Source organism: Andrena cerasifolii, chromosome 14 (assembly GCF_050908995.1).
Source record: "Andrena cerasifolii isolate SP2316 chromosome 14, iyAndCera1_principal, whole genome shotgun sequence".
Lineage (NCBI taxonomy): Eukaryota > Metazoa > Arthropoda > Insecta > Hymenoptera > Andrenidae > Andrena > Andrena cerasifolii.
The window spans coordinates 11042775-11066060 of record NC_135131.1 but is presented as its reverse complement, the minus strand read 5'-3'; the positions used below and the strand labels follow the sequence as shown (position 1 = coordinate 11066060).

The following is a 23286-nucleotide window of genomic DNA, read 5'->3' as shown; positions in this document are numbered from 1 at the left end:
TATTCTCATATCTAATATTGCAGTATCTAATATTCTCATATCTAATATTGTGGTATCTAATATTGTGACATAGAATATTGAGATAGCTAATATGTATTCCATTGCCTAATACCACGCCATCTAATATTGTGCTATCTAATACTCTCGTATCTAATATTGTGGCCTCTAATACTTTCGTAACTAATATTGTGTTCTCTAATATTCTCATATCGAATATTGGGATAACTAATCTTCCATTACTGAAAATATCATCTTAACTAATATTGTGGTATCTAACACTCTGACATCTAATATTGTGGTATCTAACACTCTGACATCTAATATTATGGTATCTAATATTCTGATATCTAGTTTTCTGATTTCAATATTTTAATATAATAATCTGGTATCTAAAATTTTGACATCTAATGTCGTTGTATCTAATATTCAGATAACCAATATCTTGATACCTAATAATCACAATATATTAAAAAGCCTATCTAAATACTTATTCTATTATTCAATAATAAAAATTCCAACAACAAGAACCAAAATAAGTACCCATATTACTCGTATAACGTTTAAACGTCCCTTCTCTAACTGAAACTTTTTTTGAAGCAAAAAATTCTTTTCTACTGCAGTGGAAAGTAATAATATCCCGTGCGTTTGCAGAATAAACGCGTTTCACGTTGCGAAAATGAGTGTACAACGTGCGCAACTGTGCATCTGTCCCTGTATATCAAGACTGACCCTGCATTTAAACTGCACACGCTGAAGGTTGCACTCCTAAAATTCTAGAGCCTGCATTTTGACAACGGAGCTTCGAATTCTGATTAAAGTAGGGGAATTTTTATCTTTTTGCAATATATCAAATATGCATCCCTCGCCTCTTCCCATAATCTCGCCACCTAATGCACTCGAAAGGAAAGTGAAACAAGTCGTATATAACCAGACCTGCTTCAGAAACCGATACGATTGGAATTACATTTATCTACAACTGTTCGCCCACGTGTTACCTTAAGAGTTACCTCAGGTAGCAATTAATCAAATCGACAGGAACCTTGGTAAGGTGCCCAAACTAGGAATTAGGAATTCTATCAAAGATTCTCAATTCACGCTTCCCTTAAGTTAACCCCCATAAATTACTTCATCCCCTTCCAAGTTCAATGCTATCGAAGCCAAACGGTCATAGAAACGAATAAGTACTACTTCAAACACTCGATAAACTTTCACAAAAATGACTTCCCGTCGAAGTGCATAATATCAACCACTTTAAAGCGTCTCATATTTTATCATCAAAACTATAAATCAGGCTTCAACCCCGTGCGTCTTTCTCCCCAACGCGGAAGCCTCCAACAATAAGAAGAACCGTCGATAAATCACAGTTAGCTTCGCGACGTGAAAAATAATTTCGTTCCACTCGCACATTCCCCTCGCATTACTTGCCTCGTGTTTCAAACGCGTCGCAGTTTGTTAAGCAAATAAACCGTATGACATTACGATTACTTTGTACGCCGGCTAACAGAGGAATAAATACAGTGCAGAGGAGTCGCCTCGATGTCAAAGTAAACTCCGACCGGTGGCACAAAAGCGAGGCAAGGAAATGAAGCTCATGAACGGAAGGGTAGCCATAAAAAGGCTGGAGGGTGGGCGGGAAATCAAATAATCGTTTGATACTTGCCCCCGCTTGTGACACGGCGGCCTTGCCATTCATTCGAAAACGAAGAAATCGATATCCATCCCTCGCGCAACGTAATTGTATGCCAGCCAATCAACCGATTAACCGTGTCCAAGGGATCGTTCCTCGAACAAGGGTGGCTTGCTGTGAATATCGATTTTACATTCGATGTAAGTCGCTGTGGAGCGCCTCCCGAGAATTCACGGCGTCAAGGGCGCTAATTAAATAATCCCCCCTCGATATTCTTTCACGGTTCGGCTCGCTTTTCGATCGTATCGTAATACTGGCTGAATTGAAATTAAACATGGCGGCCGGAAGTCCCGCACACGTTGGAAAATCGAAATCAATTTTCCTCCACGTATTTTCACCTCGATAAAGACAAAATTGGGGGTTGGGTAAAAGCAGGATGAACGAATCGACATGGGTGAAATTAAATTTTCATATTTACCCTTCGCGGTTGCTCGAGGCTGTTGACTTTTTTAAAATTGTTCCTGGTTTGCGTTTGTCCCCGCGAATATATCGTGGCTGTGTGAAATTCTGATCAAAGACAGAGCCAATTCTGGCAATTAATTTTCAGAATCAATTTCGCGTGCCTTCCATTTTGTGCCGAGAGAAGCGTGTGTTTATCTTTGGCCAATGGAAATCTCAGATGATCTGTGAGGATTGAATTTAAATGGTCAACTCTAAAGGTTTGTTTAATTACATAGATTGATTTGAAGACTTCTTTACGCTCATATGGAGAGTTATTGAGAGCAGTGTGGAAATAAGTGAACACTGTGTTAGATTCTATTTTCTCAGCTTCGTGTTTGATTTAGAAATGTATAGTAGAACGTGCTCCAATACCGAGAGTAGTTTACTGTGTCCGGCTGACAGTAGCAGTGCCTTACATACCATTGTAGAACAATTATTGGACCTAGTAAACACCTGTAAACAGCTGTGGTGGCGCCATTTTCCCGAGTGCTACTTGAAAATGTACACAGCGTTGGTACACATTGCCTGCGGTGGCAAACTTATCAATAACAAGATGCCAAAGGCTGCAAACAGTAGATCACTGTAAAAAATTCAGCGAGCTAAAGATAATTTTGCCAAATCGTTCGTCTAACAAAGTTTACATAACAGCAGGTAGTCCATAAGTGTGGGAGGGAATAGAATTTTTGGAAATTAGAATTTGAGAGGGCATTTATTCACTTGTATGATAAAAAGAATTAGAAGATAGAGGGAATCGTATTTTTTGGAATAATATGGTTGAAATTGTTGATGATGGATGTATTAGGAGCTAAAAAATAATTTGGAAGCGTGGGAGTTAAATATTAGAAGTGGCAAAATTTAAAATTAAAGGAATGGTTAAAATTTCGAGTAGAAACGAGGGAATTTCCTACTGGACGCGTGACTCATTACAAGATCGTGCTTCCAACACTTAGAAGTACCTATTACTCTCCGAAATGAAATCGTGTAACTAATAGCAAAGACCATGCACCCACATTCGCTGAAAATATGAGGTACATAAACCTGATAAATTCACGCTACTCATAATAGCAATAGTAATCGTGGTATCGTAAGAAAAGTACCATCCACTTCAATGCCCAAAAAATCCACAATTTAAAGCTGCCAATTTTTTTCCCACCTGTAATCCACGTAACAAAATTTTCACGATACAATCCAGATATATTATTAGTACTGTGCTATCATTGTTAACGATTTTAAGTATGCATAATGCATAAAGCGTGCAGAAAGTATCGACTAAAATTAACGATGTCAGAGTGAGCTCTCATCCGGCGGTGTGCAATTAGGATTGGTAGGATCCGCGCAACCGAATACCCCTGAATAATAATTACGGTGCTCGCGGGTCAGCGATAACCACTCGGATACAATCCAGCCTCCCACCCTCATCGGGAACTCGAGATCATGATAGACGCGCCTCGATACTCCGATATTCCGTTTCTCCGACGTTATGCTCGTCGAAATTCTGTTGGCCTGTGTGCTTATGACAAAATGGTGGATACAGTATAAAGCAATACGCGTGTAGCAAACGTTTACGTAGCACTGCAACTGCGTGTACGTGACAATATAGGATGGTAGACACTCGCGAGCGTCTTTCTACGTGTCGGGAATAAGCTGGGGAAATAGAGTCGTAGAATCGTTGAACCTTAAAGTGAGAGCTAGCAAAGACTTCCGCAGACTTCTAAATTTATCTGTGATGCCCATGGTCGGATTCTGAAATTTCTGGTGAAAGAGATAAATACACCATATTTTTAAGGCTCTCTCTGTTTGCATAGTTCAAAGGGGATTTCTTTGGGGTCGAAATCTGAAGGCTTGTTATCAGGGTGAATTCGGAGCAGCGATTTTTGTCGCTCAAGATTGTGTAGGAAATGTCTCATAAAATAGAATGTCGACGGAAACGTGTGCTAGTAGTAGCTTACTACGTGAGTAGCATTGCAAATGATTTCTTATTTAAAAATGAAATTTGGCCATTTTTTGGCCTCCAAGATTTTGACATTCTTTGGCTTCCTAAATATGAAAACGAGTCGCTATAAAAAAAACACGTATATCTTATTTTTCGGTCCTCTAAAACATATCCAAAAACCAAAGCAATCGGAGGCGGATACCTGAAAACCTCTCCTTGTCAGTAATTTCGCTCAAGTTACTTCAAATATTCTCTTTCAAATAAATGAAATATTTAGGGATGCCCCGCTCACTATAAGCTTCCACCCACGCGCGAGTGCGCCGTGTGCACCCCACGCGACCTATCAGAAGGGCAGCTTTTCCGTTCACGTTTCTTGTTTCCTATGATAATCCGGGAATCACGCGAGAACCAGGTGCTCGATGAAATCACAGGCTCAGCAATTTTTGCGCGTCGTCTCTGAATTACAAATTCCAAGAGGTGGTTCGATCTCGAGGCCTCCCCTTACTCATCCCCCGTCAATTTTTCTTTTCTCGCTTTTCTTTCTTCTCGTCCCGTTCTCGCAAAAAATTTCACACACATTTTTAGCCAATTATTTCTCACGTGCGCGGACAACCTGCACGATTTCTCCAATTATTCGCTGATGTATGGCAGAGAATTAGTGGAAGGAAAATTTTCGTCTGTGGATTTATGCACTTTGCGGGAGCCCCAAAATAAATAGCATCAAGTTGGAAATCCTTTTAGCTGGAAACTCACGCGTGGGAAGTAAAAAATCAAGAATATGGGTGATGGGTGTCTCGAGATCGATAGGGGTTGCTTCACCCTGCCCCGCACAGTCTCCCCTCGTTTTTATTTAACATACCATACGCGTCTACGAGGAACACGGATATATATGGATGCCGGTAGAAACTCGAAACTCGCATATTTCATGGCCTGGTACAGATTTTCCCTCGGTTCTGCATAACGCAAACGTTCGATACTACGTCACGATTGAACGCACGATCGATAGGTGCGCATGGGTGGTATTTGTTAATTTAACAGAGAGCCCGCAGCTAAGATCAACTGTTTGATTAGCAGCATTGGAGTGAATCGCAAACAGCCTGAATACCGATCGCTGGCACTTCATTTGTAAGCCAGGATAACGTAATATTTGCGGGTGTTGATCTGTTGAAGGAAGTTATCAGGGTTATTGGGAGTCAGAGTCGACTAACGGGCGCCGAAACGGGGGAAATTGAAAAATTAGTTTTGAGGAGTGTACGTGGTGTGATGGTGTAATGTAGAGAAACTTGAAAATGTGAACAGTGTAATAATAATGTAGTTTAAGAAAAGTTGTAGAGTTCCATTAAATAAAAAAAGATTATGAATATAGAGTAGTATTAACAGAAAATAAATTCTTCTACTTATAATACTTATCAAATATAACTTTAGGGTTTATGTATACTTTATATAAAGTTTGGTGTTTGGTTTAGCAAATACGCTAAACCCTGTCCACCAAGCTGATACATTGAACTGCACTTGAAACAGTAAAACATTCAGCAAGATACATTAGTACATTTTCCCTCTTTTTCTCGGTCTCTCGCGAGTTAATTTGATGCCCGACGAAGCAGAGCAGACAGTCGATACGCTGGCTAATGACAAATTCTGACGTCAGCTCGTTTTGAACTTGCCATTAACTTTTAATTACGTAATTAGTAGCGGTTGCTATTTTTGGCTGGGTGTTATGAAATTACTCGGGCACCGGATTAAATTGAATCGCATACAAGTGCCTGTACACCAGATCGATACCGTCCACACGCAGACACAAAAGGACCGCTGCAGATGTTTAAAGACACACGCAGATTTTACAGTAGATGTGTTCTACAAATGTCTTTCCATACCGTGCGTTCATTAATTCGCGGTGCAACTGGAAAGACTGCCAATTTCACTGAAATAAATGTGAAAACTGTTCACGTGGCTTTGTTATTAATAAAATCAATTTTTAAGCTTCGTCAGACGCATAACAGTAGACGATCTGACAATGAGTTGGTTCGCCTTCAAAATTGATTTTTTCAAGGTTGAAGTATTCTGCAAAGAATTCCATTTCATATTTTCAATATTCTATTCTATATTCCTTAATCTGGAATAAAGTTTTAATGAACCTCGTTTTTTGGTTGCACGACAATTTACTGGACACCCGTTATGCATTCTCTGAGGATGCTTTTCTATGAAGCCCGTCTCACACATACTATTTTATCTTCTCTTCATATCGTATTCATATTTCTCTAGAAACACACTGAAACCTATTTACATTTGTTGTCGATTTACAATAGGAAGGGGAATTTATTTCACTCGGTTACTTAAAATTATTCAGCGAACTATTCACGAAGGGTGGAAAGTTCCTGCGTCTGCTAGATTAGCGCTAACATCCAGTGCAGCGGAGTCCGAACTCTGCTTAAACCGATTTCCACTAAATTCAAGTACTTGTTTCCGTATTTTTAAAAGTCTAGCATTAACATCGTCCTTTTCACCTCTTCTTCATTCTTCCATTGTACTCTCTCTCTCTCTCGCTCTCTTGCATTTACTTCCCTTTAGACGTCGCTCACGCATAAACTCCGCTTAATCCGAATTCCCCTCAGTTCTACCCATATTGAATTCCACTTACATCGAATTATCGAGATCTCAAGGTATTCACACCAAGGGCGTTGGAACGTCAAAGATAGCACACGACAAAGTACAAAATAGCAAATTAAATTAACAATGAATTAAAGCGGACAAAGAAGCTGACACTTGTTCGACGTTAAGAGCATCTAATTAAATTTATAAAAACGACATGGCATCGGATAATTTACGACGTCCATTAGATGCAAGCGTCGAAAGGTTGAAACCTGACTGCCCTTATAATTAGATAAACCGTGTCACACACACGTTGCCCGCGTGCACGTTGCGCGCGTGGGCGCTCTATCCCCGCAGCTTAATGGAAGCTGAGAGGAGCTATTACTTCGCCAACGGTATTACATACCCGTGTTATCACTGTAAATGTCAGAAAGTGGACGCCTATCTTCCACTCGTAACTCCCTATCTTCAGTATTCCGCAACTCCATCCATCCCCTGTATTTCGTGAGAGAACGACGAGTGGGGGAAGGCTACTAATTTACTTTCAGTGCAAGACTCGAGGATCCTCTCGGCTTGCTCACAGATTTGTTCAAATCAGGCTAACAAACTCGTTCATTCAGGCTGTATTCTCTCGTTTCACGTAAAATAGGGGTTAAATCAATTTTTCCTCGAATCTAATTAATTGTCAGTTAGAATGTAGCCCAATTGGAGTATCACTTAAATCTACTTAGCTCTGAGTTAGCCGAGTTAGCACCAATTACGCTCGAGATGAATATCGATTAGGTTCACGTCAGGTTTATCTCGCACCTACGTTTCAATTAAGTATAAATCGCACCCGCGTCATGTGCCATTTACATCCGTAGGTAGGTCAAGGTTAAGATTCTGTTTGACTTAAAATTTAGAAGCGAGAGGGGTGTAGCTCCATGTTTAACAACTTCGAGTAAATTAGAAAAACATGTTTATAAAATTATTGCTTTGACTTAACATTGAAAAGAAAAAGCTAATTGAAAAATATACATTTTTACACAATAAGTAGTAGTTATTGAGTTGATAAGTTTTTATTTCTACTTTTGGCGAAAAAATATTCTATAATAAAAATATTAATTGTAATATTAATAGTAATATTAATAGTAATGTTAATAGAAATATTAATAGTAATATTAATTGTAATATTAATAGAAATATTAATAGTAATATTAATTGTAATATTAATAGTAATATTAATTGTAATATTAATAGTAATATTAATAATAATATTAATATTTTCATTTTTAGTTATCGGATTTGCATTAAACGTGCACCAAACGATGTAGAATTTTGTTTTACGTATATTATACGTCATAACTCAAAAACTGTCAAAACTGGAGCTGCACCCCTCTTGCTGGAAGGTCCTCAATTACCACCAAAATAGTCAATTATTTACCGCCGGTCAGAATTAATCAGCGGATTCAGCGGATGATTTCCTTTCTCCAGTGATTCGTTCCCTGTCAGTCGAGGTACATCTGAGGCGTTACATTATTCACCGGGCACGGTTTCAATGGTCCCCATTCACTTAGACGGACGCTTCCTGTTTCAATATCGCGATCGCGGCCGCGTAATCTTTAATGGAGGCGGCGGCTCGTCGTGATTCGCTGTGATATTACCACTGGGAGGGGTGGAGAAGTAGAAGAATATTCTTTTTCAGGCCGCGCGGAGAAAAAATACAGTGGAGAATCCGCGAATATTGCACGATCGCGAGTGCTGTCCGACTCTGCTATTTTCGTGAATTTTCCCGGGTATCCGATATAATCTTCGAAGATTGAGAATACCGCTCGCATGGGACGCACGCGAACGTAGCGCATGCAGGTATTCACGTTAATCCCCAGAAGCATGTTTCTCGGTGCCCGATCGTCGAGCCTGACGAAAATGGAGCAGCATTCCCATTCAATTCTGCACACGTGAATCGACGTTTTACGTTTTAATCAAATCTTAAAACTGTGGCCGGAGATAGCTGCTCCGTGAATTTATACGCTCCTGCCCTGATGATTTATCAGCTTCAACAGTTTATCAAATATGTTTCGACAGAGACGGTAGCCAGCCTCTGGAAGTAGAAGCTTTTAAAACGTTGTTTTCCTTCAATTTGTTCCCACTTTCGGAGCAATTTAATTTCGGAATAAATGATTCCGACGTTTAAATGGGTGATAATAAATCTCCAGGGAAAATGGAAGGACGGTATTTTCCTGCAGCAACGTTTTGTTGTTAAATCCATCCATTGCGTCTGGTTTTTAATTTTCCCGCACTTTTTCTGCGGCTATCATTCACCACCACTTCGATCGATTTTAATGGCATTTCCAGCGGACGAAGTAATTATGCTACGACTACCTTTGCAATACCGCATCAAATTCATTTAATCGTAACCAGATATCGGAATTTTGATTATGCTCCGATAGGGTGGCGTCCATTACATGATTGAAGGCTCTGTATAGGATTTCCTGTTTGCTTGCATCCATTGAAACGAAAATGGTCACTTTTACATATCCAGATTCCTACCAACGTTAAAACATTAAAGAAACATGTCTACGTATCAACATATCGTACCTGAAGTACGATATATGTATCAAGGATTTAATTTATAAAATTGCGTGAGTCTTATGGGTACTAAAAATGCAATTCCTCAGCGCCAGTTCTTTGGCATATCTATATGATATGAGATGAACATAGAATTTCGTAATTATGAGAATTTCGCGCTTAGCATTCTCATTATGAACGAGAAATCTCGTGCTCTCTTGCATCAATTCGTAATGGTGTGTACGGATTTCTTGTTGCGCTTCCAAATTTATGCGCCATACCGAACCCTCCAGGGGCGGCGAATTTAATTACGGTTATTAAGGCGCCTCTCGTTCTATAGACGAAGGGTGTACGGGGTTTAGAGCACGACGTTTCCAAATTTATTGCTTTTATTATTTCTGTCCCGCTCCCAGTGGGCCCACTGAATACGTGTCAGCCACCAAGTAAAGTCACTTCGTAATAACAGGTTAGCCCGCGTAAATACGAGGCAAGATGAATTCGTCCCTACCTTTTCATGCGAACCCTCCATCCTTCTTGCGTTCACACGTAGGGCTGTGCTGGACTTTTGTGTGAGATTACGTGTTGGACTTAATTTCAATATGCACGCTCGCCCCTTGAATACATACCGTCCTCTTCGTTTTTTTCTCTACTTTCAATGGTACGGTATACGACACTCTAAATTCGCCACCATTTACGGTTAAAATAAGAAACTTGAAGATTCTAAACTTAGAAAATTTAATTTCGATTTTGAAGAACCCAATTTTAAAAATATAATTTTCCTGAAAATTGAAAATTCGGCATTTAGAAAATATAATTTTCTTAAAATTTAGAGATTCGAAATTTAAGAAACTGTAATTTTCCTAAAAATTAAAGATTCGAAATTTAAGAAAATGCAATTTTCCTAAAAGTTGAAGAATCGAAATTTAGAAAATCTAATTTTCTTAACATTTGAATATTCATAGAAGAAAATACATCTTGTAAATTCTGATTTTTAAACAATTGAATCCCAAATGTAAAACTACGAAATTTAGGGGATTGTTCTTGCAGGTGAAATTAAATGCCGTCTACTACAGTATCCGGACCGTTACCTAAATATCTGATTGCGAGTTAAATGTCACCTGCTCGTGTATCGTTTTTTCGGTATTTTAAGGCTGGGGCATAACATTTAAGACCGCGCATGTATGCACGTGCATGGAATTACACGCATGGTCGAACGTTAATCTCCCTTTTTTCTTCTATCGTTGCGGTTGCACTAACGAAGTTTATAAACGGCAAAAAGAGCATCACGGTCGTCAGGTAGCATATACCACGCCTACGTCGTGCAGAATTTTCCATCGCCCTATCTGCCCTCCCGCGTAGGATGCACGAGCAAAAAGTCAGTGTGTTGTTCTGCCCGTAACATCGGCTGTCCAGTCTGTCTACGTTTTTACGCTTCATCTGGATGACGCCATAAATACGAGTAAGTGGGCAGAAGTGAAAGGTGACCGTTTAACGTCACAGGGGCAAACTGAATGTTGAAAGTCGATAAACTTCATAAGCGTGGACTGGTGACGTTGGATCATCAACTGCTGTCTTCTCGAGGTTTGCGAGAAGAAGGGGAACGAGGGAAACAAAGAAAATGAATAAAGATGTAGGGTGAATGGAAGGGGGCCGAGGCGAGTGGAACAAATGAAGATTCTTAAAAGGGGGACGCTGGATGATGAATAATAAATTAAACGTAAGCAGCGGTTGTGCTATTAAAAGATAAAAGAAGACCGATTTACGTAAATACTTACAAGCGGGTGAAAAAGGGGTGGAGAGAGTACAATCGAATATTAAGAATGCAGAGAGGAGATAAATTACAGGACATGAAATGATGAAAGGAAGAAAATAATCGTTTCGCAGGGAGAGACTTAATCAATCATATAAATAGAAGCACGACGAATTAACAGCACGATCTGCCCCAAGAGAAGATTAATTGGAAACTGGAGAAAAGGGAAGAAAGTTTTCTGATGGGTAGAGTGGATTCCTTTATTCAACAGACTCTCGAATTCTAAATACAGTAATTAATTCCGTCGTTAAGGCATTGTCACAAATGTGTTCGCGATGTTGGAACGACATTGTTCTTCAGATTCCAGGGCAGGAATGTTTCCTTCGTTTCACATATAAGAGAGAAACTTTGGAACTCCTCTTAAGAGTGCAGATGGTGTTATAACTCGAGTACTTTTAATAGAATCTCTGATAAACTACTGCATCCTTATGTACCCTTCTTAACCGACGCTTTTAGTCGATTTACAAGTTAATCGGGGCTATTAATCGAAGGTATTTTCAGAATAATACACGTGCATAGTGAGATGTCGCCAGTATGATTGATCTGTACCACTAGATGAGGAGGTGCTGCGTAAGCCAGCAAGGAGAAGGAGAGCGTCTATGGTCAGCCCATTTCTCCGTTCCAATCTGACATCAACTCCAGTGATTTGCAAATGTGTTCACGAAGTACTATTACAACTACATTAAACTATTCTTTTGCATTTACCCGAGGAACTGTAGATCCTTCGCAAACTCTCTACAAATATATTATTACAAAAATTCTTCCTACAAAAAATCCATTTATCCCATCTACACTTCTACTCCACTGTCCCACAAACAAAAACAATACAACAAGACATTTCCATCTAAAAGACCAATCAAATTCCCCTCAATCAAACTTCCATATTCCCCCGATCCCTCAAGTGCAACAGGGCCCGAAGCACCTGTTCGATCTCCCCGAAACAAGCCCCTGCAAAAAAAAACAAACTTCCAAAGCAAACTCAAAAAGGCCAACAGAAACGCATAGCCCCCGATCCAAGCGGCTACACAAGAGCAGGGAAAGGTTACGCAGAAAACCGTCCGGTTCCGGGAGAGCGAGCAACGCGAAACCGAACCGGGTGGGTGGGTGGTCGGAGGGAAGGATGAAACAAGAGAACAGCTGCTTATACATGCAGGTCAGCAGGGGTAGGCAGGGTAGTAGGCTGCGTGGCAGGGTAGGGCAGGTTAGGCGACGCGGGTGAAGCTCGCTTGGTTGGAGCGAGAGACGGTGAGCAGGGAAGCCGGAGTAGGAGCAAGCGCGATAGAGGTGGATGTTACCGCGGCGAGTAAGGGACACGGGGGTTAGAGAGAGGGAGAGTGACCGGCGTGGCGAGGTTGACGGCGCGCGGCGGGCGGGCTGAGGGAGGGAGGAAGACGGAGAGCGGCGCCTGCGTGTTGATTCTTGAGGGCTCGCTCTCAACCGAAATCTAGGATCCCAGTCGCGAGCGCGCCGCCGATAGAAGGCAATCGGAGGATCGAGGAGATACGGTCGCTGACCTGGCTGCCACCCGGCGAGAGAGTCCACCCTCTTTCGCGCTCTTTCTCTCTCGCTCTCCCTTGCGCTCTGGCTACCCTTACCCGCTCGCGCCAACAGAGCCACAAGTTAGAATCCACGAGGGGAACCGGCCGGCCGGTTCGAGTTCCTGCGAGTTCGTTCCTCTCGCCCACGTCGGATTAGAGCCCGCTTGTCCACCTGGTGCCTTCGCTCGGGGAGAACGTCCACCCTTCCAGCCAGGAGGAAGGCGATCCACGTCGATTAAGGTGATTAGAACGGCCCTGTGATGTTCGAAATTTCGAGCCTCCCTTAGAACAGAGAATGATAATTCTTCTGAGGAGGGTGGCATTTGTTGCTTGGCGAGGAGAAGGTTCCGTAGGAGATTCAGACGGGGAGGTTCTTATTATCAGTGGACAGAGGAGGGGCGACTCTGCCAGCTAGGAGGAACGCGATCCTCCTCGTTTAAAGTGATTTGGGAGGTCTTTAGGGAATTGAAATTTCCCTTGCCTGCGCTGTGGGCGGGGGGTGACTCTCGCAGTTATGAGAAAGGTGATCGTCGTTTAAAGTGATTAGAGGAGACTTCATAGGGCCACTGGCGATTCCATCGCGTAGAAACGCGAGGAGTAGTTTTAGGGGACGGTGATACTTGATTAAGGTGGTTGGAGAAAGATTCTTGGGGGTGGTCGAAGTCTTTTTCTACAGGGGTGGTTTTCGTTCCGTCGTGAAACGTTCGGCGAGGAAGACGATGGAATCGATTAAGCCGCGTGACAGGTTACCCCGTTGTTTGCTCGCGGGGGTAGCAGGATCGCGGAAGGTCAGTTAAGTCGTAAACGAGGATCAGCAGCTTCTACCGTCCCTTCTACGACGGTCCCTCCGACTGAATCAGGGAAAGAGGATTAACCGGTCGAAAGGACCTCCCCGTTCTGCAGCTGCGAATCGGTCCGCGAGAAAGGCCAGCCAACTCTCTTGCCCTCTTCCTTTTTTCCATCCCCCTCGCTGGAGCCAGCCGAGTGTTCGAACAAAGTTCGCTGACAGTCCAAAGGGATTGTTTTCGACCAGAGACACTGGGGTGAGAGGCTCGTTTCTCTTATGCTCGCTGGTTAAGAAACTATCCCCTCACTGTAACACCGAAACTTGGCACCTGCAATCCTTCTACCCAAATCCCACTAATTAAAAACAATTCGACGCGTACAACTTTAAATAACATTTTCACCGATGGAAATATAATTCTGTTATATACAAGTTGATTAAACCAGAATGGAAATGGTGTGCACGGGGTGGAAAAGGCGTCTCTAATCGGATGGGTGTGTGTGTTTGCAGAGACGCTGAAAGGGGGAAAGGCAGTTTGCATGCCACGGTCAGCATTAAGGGCTGCGGTGGATCGGGATCTTGGACGTTGGGGCAGGGACCAGGGGACCTGGAGGACACGGGGACGTGCGTAATAGGCGAAGTTCTGGGGCGTCGAAGTGGAAACCAATCCTCCCCAGTTCCTGGTGCACGTGTCGGCGATACGGATACACGGCTGGAGAGCACCGATGCACAGGTAGGTGTGTGGTAGTTTGCACGCGGCGTGATTAAAAGCCTCGAAACGGGATCGTATATTACGAGGGGGGACGTGGATGTAACCGCTGCTGCTCGCTGCCGAACGGGCAAATTTTTTTCCAAGTCGACTTCTCGGGGACACTTGTCGTTCGATTACTTCCATTTGCGATTTAGGGGCTTGTAACGCCGAGCGCTCGAGTTTTAGCGTTCTGAGAAACGAACGGCGATGCTTGAAGAGGGTTGTGTGTCGATTAAATTGAATATTGAAATAGTTTTTGTAGGATATTGAGGTTGGTTTCGTTGAGGGAAGAAAGTGTGATTGTTTTCTTGCGGAGGGTGCTTTTTTATCAAAGTGTTAGTTAGAATAAATTTAGATTTAAGCGTCTGGTGTGTGTAGGAAGTTTTCTTTTGTTCGATCGATTATGTTATTTTAGATGCGTGGTTCTTTTTTAGCGAGACTTCTGGTGTGAGTTGGGAAGGGACTCTTTAGTATCTGCTACGTGGATACTGAAGTTGTTAATTTGAACTGATTATTAACTCTCGTTTAAGTAATAGTTTTAAAGTCTTTGTTAATGACTGTAATAACTCTGATAAAAGATCCTTAGAGGAAGAAAATTGTGTTCATTATGTTCATCCTTTAAAATATTCTACATTGTGTTCTACAGACTTCTTTTCACCTTCAAATTAAGATATGGTTGAGCGTGTTAAATTAATACTCGAAAAAAATGTCTAATTTTATATTATAAAACGACGTGGCTCTGTAAAAAAAGTTCTGATGAAAATCAAACGGTCTACACATATTAAGTGACACTGTAATTTAATAATCAGTATTCCGTGTCTTAGGAACGACATCGATTAAAACTTTCCTTTATAACAATACTTTCTTTAAGATTTTCCTCATAATCGTTGCGATTATCTTAGACTCCTCGAATCCACATTGTTCTCACAAATTCTCATCACACTTTCTCTATAATACTACTAGACCCATAGTCGTAAAAATCTCGTTAACGTCATCTGGTGAAACGATGCTTAGACAAACTACTATTCTTTTAAATTGAGTAGGAGAATTAGCAAGCATCGTGCAGAAAATGAGAGAATCAAGAAGCTTCCACCAAGCCGATAACTTACACCCGAAACTACCTAGCCTAACGACCAGAAATTTCTTCCTTACGCAAACAGAATCATCCACTTCGCGACAATATTACTTCTCCATTCAATTACACAAACCCATAATTTCACAACACTCAACACTATCCATTCCCATAACAGCAGCAGCATGGTACCAATGGCACCGATAACATTAAATCATGCTTAACAGCGTTATCGAGTAACCCGTCACGTAGAACAATGCGACTACCCGGTACGTTTAAATCTCGCGCTCATTATTACGAAACGCGCCTCTGTAATCGCGAAAGTCATCATCCACGATCAATGTACCGAGAATGGCCCCAGATATTTATAGAAATTATAAATTCCCATGATCGACGACGATAGTTCTTCGCCGCGTAGTCGTTTAAACGTCAAGCAGAGACTACAATGCTTCGATCGTCGCCCACTGCAATACGAAATTTACGATAATCAGGGGCTAACGAATTAACGGGACTCCACGAAATATATATCGACGGAGTTTCTGATTTATTTATTTAAGTGGCTGCCTTTCCAACTAGCGTATTATTCTCCTGGAACAATTGGCTATTGAACACGTACGTTAGCGAATCGCACGCATGTGTACGGTGTATAATGTCGAGTCGCGGTTGCACGAAGTCGCCCGTAGGTAGGATGGACCGCGTGCAACCGTTTCTCTGGGCATTTAGTCATGAATATTCACGTGAATGTGATCGTTTGCATAAAAAAAAAACGGATAGGGACATATAACGCTTTACGACTCCAGTTAAAACCGTTCAATTTCCAGATTTATTCATAACGTTCTCACTGAATCACGACGGTTCCGCGATTGTACAGAAATTGTCCTTCCTCTGAATTAAGGCCAGTTTGCATGCCTGAGTTAATTAGCGTGCAGCTATAGGACGCACTTCGCCTTTCCCCGTCGATTATGGCTCTTTTCCCTGCCTTCATCCATTGACTCGTCGTACCTCCTGCAAACATCCAGAGGAATTGCTCCTTATCGATTTTTGTTGACGTTTCGAGGGTCTGCTGTTGATCTTGGGCACTTTCGTATGGAATTGCATGAAATACGGCTCTGCATTAAGCTCCCAGTGGGTGGGATAGGTTTTTAACGCGAGAATATCGGCTTGTAATTTACGTGACTCCAGCGGTGCCCTTTTAAAGGGATCGATAGGTTTCGTTATTCATGGGACAAGGGTTTTGTGCTTGAACTTCGCGTGGAATAATGGTTCAGGTGCATTATCCATCGAAATCTTCGCATTGATGAGTTCAGTTTGAATGTGACTTACTTTAGTTCCTCGGTTCCCTTTGTCGCGGCAGCTCTTCCTAGTGTTTTTTGCAGAAAGCATCTTGGATCAGGTTGATGGTAAGAGAAGTTAGGCTATTTCAATTTAAGTACTATACTTTTGTAGCCTCAAAATTTTTGTAGTCTCATTAATCAAAGATCTTCCTCATCTCTTTCGTACCTCTTTCCCTAAAAACTGTTCAAGAATTAACTGAAAGGCACCATTTGTCACGCATTTGCCATTCTGAATGACTCGCCCCGCACACTAGTATCATTTCCCAGTTAATACCAAACAAGTTCCTACCAAACACCTAAAGAATATTCTCTCATTATTAGCTACAGTTTCTGAAAAACAAAGGGACATTCCCTAAACGCAACTTACAGTAACACCACAGCTCTCATCAATGTTCTCTAATAGCATTCTTCTATTGACACGTCCCAAGCATCCTTCCGACTCCCCCCGCCACTAGAAATTCCCAGGATCGATAATCCTGGATCGACATTAGCAATCTTCACCTACATCCTCGCAGGAAGTGCCGACGCTTCTTCGAGCAATCGCGAAAGTAGCTGGCGTTCCGCGTTTAGGCGAGCGTTAATGGGCGGTGGGCAAAGTGGCAGGTGCGAGAAAGGGGGCGGAGGGTGCCGGGGGAAGGCTGAAGGGCGGCACCCCGAGCACCTTTCGCCCTTGTCATTTTTGTTCTCGGCGAGGTGGCGGGGCAGAAAAAAGAGAAAAGGAGAAAAGAAAAACGGCGAAATCCTTCGCTTGACACAGAGTCAACCGGGCGCCGTTGTGCGGCTTCTTAACGAGAAAGCGCCTGGAGAGAAGCAGTTGGGCTGGCCTATTCATCGAGCCATTCCACTCGCCTCGCATCCACCAGCGATATTAAAGGCCGCCGTTGGCGTAGGTCATCCCCTATCGGGCAAACGGCCGACAGATATCGTCGAGGGATTGTCGCGAATCGATTTAAGTCGATCTAAACGACAGGGACAGCGTGACGAACGGTGTGTCGTCTAGCCCCTTCGCGCAGCCCCCTGCCTGGCAGTGGTGCAGCGATTAACTCGAGGCCCGCTCGAGTGGCGTGTAAAGCAACGCCGTTGGGGCTGCAGGCCACTAAATGTGTTCTTGGATATCCCGAGCTGCACTTAAGAATAAAGGGGTATTTTGCTATGATATGCGATTTTTTAAAACTTTTTTCAGGAATCTTTTTTATGGTTATCATGATGCTTATCTACAAGCAGTGACGTTTGGGTGCTGGGAAGCTCGCCTGTGGCAGCTAATAAAACATTTTCATTCCATGGCACACGGTACGAAGGTCTACACGAGCTTTCAGGTTTACCAGATAAGACACTCACCTTATTAGTGGTCAGTGGCTTGAACCCTTTGGGCGCTTAGATTAAAACCCTGAGTATACGCGCGGGGAGATCCTCTGGTTACATTTTCTAACTATACTCGTCTATAGGCCGTCTTTGTACTCAATGAACAAAGGGCTAAGCGTCTTTAGGATCTGGAGACGTTGGTCATCTTGATGTGGTGGGATAATGTAGAATTCTCGGAGGCTTTTGTGTATTTTACGACGATGGTGAATCCGAGTTTTGAGGGACGTATACGTTGTGTTATAAGGGTGGGTTTTTGAGGTGATAGAAGAGATAGAAGAAGTAAATCTTATGAAATGCAAAGAAATTACATTTGAAGAAATGTAAATCACTTGTACATTTCTTAAATATTCATATACACTTCCTTCCTAAGTATTAGAACACTTGTATTTGCAGAAAATGTGACAGTTTGTACAGATTGAATACTTTCCACTGTTTTCAATTTAAAATACCAAATAAAGTAAAATTTATTAGATCTCTTCAATAAATTTGCAAAGTATTTTACAATTATTCCACACAGAGTAGATATCCTAATACTTATGAACGTCAGTGTAGGTTTATAAATGTTAGTTAGCAAAACTGTTGGGGCTCTCCATCATTCTTTTCATCTCTACATTTGGCTTTGGTATCACTGTTAGTCTCTATATGACTTCTTTCACAAGAAACATTGGGTGGTTGCGAACGAACGATCAGTCGAGCGAAATAATTCTGCAAGACACGTAGCCCATTAACGAGCCACGCGAAAATCCCTTGCTGACGGTGTAATTAAGGCCCCGCGGCCGTTCAACGAATTAAATCTCCGAAAAAAGGAGAAAAAATGGGAGGCGGATCATGGAAGAGTCTTTCCCGCGCGTCTTTAGAATCCGCCCTCTCGGCAGGCGTGGATCCGTCCTCGGTCGTTACGAGCCGCTATTAACCCTTCCCGGTAGCTCGTTTAAAAAGAAAAGTTCCGCCTGGATAATCCTGGCGGCGAGGATTTTCGAAAACTTGACACATAGACACGTGCCACGTTACGCTGGGCTGTTTCGTAACAAGTGATGCAACCTGCAACATAGGGAACCTTTACGTGGAAGTAGATCGAAGGTGTGGAATAAAATTTATCAAAACAGCTTCCTTCGTCTTCAAGAAAATGTTAGAAATCTGTAGACTGTAACAGCGAAGGTTGATCGAGAAGATAGAATAAATAATATTCGAAGGAGACTTAGATAAGTGGAACTTCAGATTTTTCACATTTCTGTAATTTCAACAACAGAACCGTACCACTTCCTCAAGAATTTTACAAAAGCTACCTTCTAAGACCTGCATAAACGAAATTGCAATGAAACTTTTTCGGGCGAGACAGCTTAGCAGCTGATAATTAATTAATATTTCAGATACACTCCCACATTCTCTATCTTTTTCAAACGTTATTCCTCTGCCAAGTGACCACATCTGAATTAAAGTGGCTTAGTGGGTCAGCGTAGACCCCGTGTCCGCCCTGCAGGCAACTATGAAGCTATCTGCAGCCAAAGGCTTAATCAAGCCCGAATTTTATTTTACGTGGAAATGCTTTTGACGTGGGACCGTATCGTGGATTCTAGGGAAACCATAAATCGTCGGCTCTCGACGAAAAGTCGATATTGTCGGATAACTTAAGATACACTTCTGCCTCAGCGACGGTCAATAACGAATAAATCGCTCGTGATGGAAGGCTGTGGGGGTTCGGAGGGATGCTCTCCATTGTTTTTTCTCTCGGGGAGGGGCTGCTATCGATATAGGGTACGTGATCCTTGCTTTTACTCGGCTGCTCGCGAGCCTTAACGACCTGAAGGGAGCGCAGGAAATCTGGTAATAGAGCATGGCTTACGGTGGAAGATTTCACAACCTGCTCGACGAATTAAGCCGTTTGAGGATGGCCGCAGGAAATCCTCGAGCTTGCTCGCGCCTCGTTTCCCCTCGGCGATTGCTCCGCGTCGCTTACAGCGCGCTAACCCTAGCAGGTCCTCCATGGTCGCCATTATTCATACAGTCGTTGTCTTCTTTCTTTGAATTAGCGACGACCTCGCCGTCGTGTGGACCCTTTTGTCAAGTTTGAAATGAAAGGAATGTAAGTATTCCTGGATACTGTCTACCGATTTAACCCCTCGTCATCGAGGTTTGTGAGTGAGCGAATTCGCATCACCCACTTCCAAAAGTGGAGCAATAAGAATAGCCCTGAAAACCATTCGAGGGGCCTCCAAACTCGATACGAGTCCCCCAGTTTCCGTCGACGAGTGCTCTAACACATGATGGGGAAAAGTATTTTCGGAGGCAGTATCGACATCTGGGAAATGAAGCTTTCGATGCTCTCGATTAGGTGTTTGTATTTCTAGAGTAGGCGTAGTTTATTTGCCCTTGGACGGAGGGTAGTTGGGCAGTCATACGCGGGGTCAATTTTGAGACATAAGGGAATCTTATTCGCAAGGGTCTTAGATTAAGCTTTTAGAGTAGATGCAGACGTGGATTGCGAGATTTGGCGCTCCGAGGCTAGCAAGAGTCTTCTCTGTAAGAGATTTCTCTGAAATATCATCAAGTATTTTAATTTAAAATAGTTGAGACACTTTTGAAATGAATTCGAATAAAATGAATTCTAATTTGCTATACATGAAAAAAAAAGTCAATTGAAAATCCACTCCTGAGTAGATGTTGAACTTGTTATGGTATAATGTCTGTATTTTCTTAAAGTAGTGAGGATAATGAGTGCCCTTCTCTCGCATCTCTATTTCATGCTACTTGCCATTGAGTTATGAAGAGGTGTTCCACGCGCACGAAGGGACGCAGGGTAGGAACAGGTCTTCTGAGAAGTTCTAATTTCGATGATTAAATGGGAACGTCGCGCGAACGAGGTCCACTCCCGGTGGATTGCTACTGTTCGCCGCTTTTTCGCGGGAAAAACGGGTGGAAAAAGGGGGAACGAAGGGGGCGGGATCGCTGATCACACACGAGAATTTTTGTGTCGCGGCAGTTTCAACCCTGCTGATTACGCGACAGGGTGTCTGTCGATGGCAGTGATACAATACTTGACGCGCGAGGGGATGATAAATAAAGGGATGATGGGGGGAGGGTTGAAGGGTTTTTAAACAGTAAGACGTTGAAAATTCGAAACGCAGGGCTCAACCACAAAACTTGGGATGGGGGGATGTAAATGGTAGAGTTGAATTCGAGGATGAATTGAATAGAGAAGAGTCTAAGTACCACTTCTAAACAATTCCAAGTAAATCCGGTTCTACACTGTACTCCAATAGTAGCTATTTCAAATTTAGCGACAGAACTGTGTTTGAAGTTTCGAGTTCCAGGAATTAGCCGAGAAACTGCAAGTGTCAGTGCAAGTGCGTTGTCTCTTTCACTCGGTCACTCCATAATTATTATAATATTAATATCAATATTAGCATTAGTAATATTAGCTAACGGTTAAGGATTAATAAAACTAATACAACAGAACTTTATTATTTTCATTCTCACATAATCTCTTATCACTCTCTCATCCTCACATACTCTCACTTCTCCTTACTCGCCTTTTAACTTTTTCTTTCTTATTTTACTACTTCCCCACTTTTTCCGCCGCTGACCATGTGCTTCAATTCTCGCAATCTCGTACCATATGGTCCAACGTGCCTCTCCTTCCCCACAAATAAAACTAATATTAAAGTTAATATCGGTAATAACAGCAAATTATCAGCGCCTCAAACGCCGCCAGTTTCCTACCCACTTTTAGGCAAAAAGTAGCTACTTCGCCATAGTGAAAGGGTTAAACGGTCGGACTTTATGACGTTCGGTTCACCTTGATGGCGGCTGTAATTCGTGTAGAACGCAGGTGACAAGGGGATTAACGGGAACGCGAGTGTGGTTTCTGGTTCGTCATCCTTAGCATGCCAGCGGAACACCTTGTAGATGCCGCGTGCCGTGGTTAGCAGCGAATTTCGCGGGCAGGTTGCCTCGTTTACGCCCTGCATTGCAGAAACTTTCATGGCGAAATCTCTGTAGGAGAATCAAGCCACGGAAATAGATTGTCACCGGCGTTCTCCAGCTTCCGTGACGGTTCAAGTGCATCCGAGAGCGACATTTACGTCCAATTAGAGCGAACGCGCCAATTGAGAGTTCTCAAAGATATATTTAAGGGCAGACGTGGGCGCGATTCTTTGTCCATGGTTTGGGTTATAAATCGCTATAGGTATCGTACCTCTTTGCTAGGATTTTCGTTTCGTTTCGTTTAGGATCAGGAATATTAAAATTTTCAATTATTTCACTTTTTTGGCGGCTTTAATCATTCGAATTGTATGGCGACTAGTCTCGACAATAGATCCATTTAATTGGGGATGAAAATGTTACGAGGAGCTGATTATACGTATACATATCTCTGCAGGTGAAGATTATGTAGTTTTCAACGAGCATTTTTTAACGAATTTGTGAAATTCTGCGGCTATTGGAAATTCACAGAATTTCTTTGCAATTAGAACTCACTTCAATCAGATATTTTATAAAATTAAAACCCCTGGTAGGCCTTCAAATCTTTTTACATCTCCTCTTATGTCTTAGACCGGTAGTAGGAAATTTCGTAAGAACCTTCGTGAAGTAATCAATAGAATTTTTCAGTAACATTCAATAATTTCCATATTGTTGAATATAAAGTGCTTTTTCAACATTTGAATTTCGTATCTTTACACTATTCGCTAGACATAGTAATTTAAAAGGCAAATAACATGCATCTACAAATTTGTGTTTTCTGTTCCTCAGAATTCAATTTTTGTTGAGGGAATTTTTTAATGATCCCAGGCGGCCACTCAATTTCGCCGAACCCGTAGCTATCGAGAGTTCCCATTAGGCATCTTCTTTATCGTCGACGTCGCCTCCGTGAAATCGCCGAGAATGATTCCTCGTTGAAATTAAATTCCCTCTTTAATACCAGCGATCGGTTCTCCTTATCGAAACTGACACTCCCTGGGCTCGAGGAATCTTCTGCTTTAAAATGCGGCCGGGGGAAGGAAACGCGGTAGCGTAAAATTCACCGTGCATTCAGGATAGTTAGTCGCGGTGCACTCAAGACAAAGTGATGTGGAAGTTCCGTTAATTCAATCCTACTGGGAGTTGATCGATACAAGTTCCATTTGTCATAACTCCCAGGAAAATACTTCACCAATGTTGAATATTATAATTGAAAAAGTTAATTCGCTCTAACCATCCATGGAGAGAGTGTAACAAACGTCCCAGTCGAAGAAATGCTTTTAAGGTCGATTAAAAGTTTTGGTTTTGTTAACGTAATTCCAGTTCAACTCAATCAATGAGGCTTCTATTTGTCACAAACTTTCTCTTCTCTATAAAATGAGTTAGACAAGGCTGATTTTTTCTGCGCAACTGGTCGAAAGGGGGTTTCGAAGTTTCTCATATCGATTTTCATGAAACATAGGTTTGTAGACCATCCGAAA

The 23286-nt window shown here is 42.2% G+C and overlaps 1 protein-coding gene across 2 annotated transcripts in view; it reads left to right on the top strand.

Moving 5' to 3' along the window:
• Positions 1 to 677: 677 nt before the first annotated feature.
• LOC143376308 (uncharacterized) overlaps positions 678 to 23286 on the top strand; it is a 62573-nt gene continuing 39964 nt past the window's right edge. Inside the window, exons 1-2 of one of the 2 annotated variants that reach the window (XM_076826471.1) lie at positions 678 to 817; positions 13840 to 14062. The gene's annotated coding sequence lies outside the window, so the exon portion shown is untranslated. Of the gene's footprint in view, positions 818 to 12480; positions 12786 to 13839; positions 14063 to 23286 lie in introns of those variants that run through there. The other variant, XM_076826470.1, reaches the window with a different exon arrangement.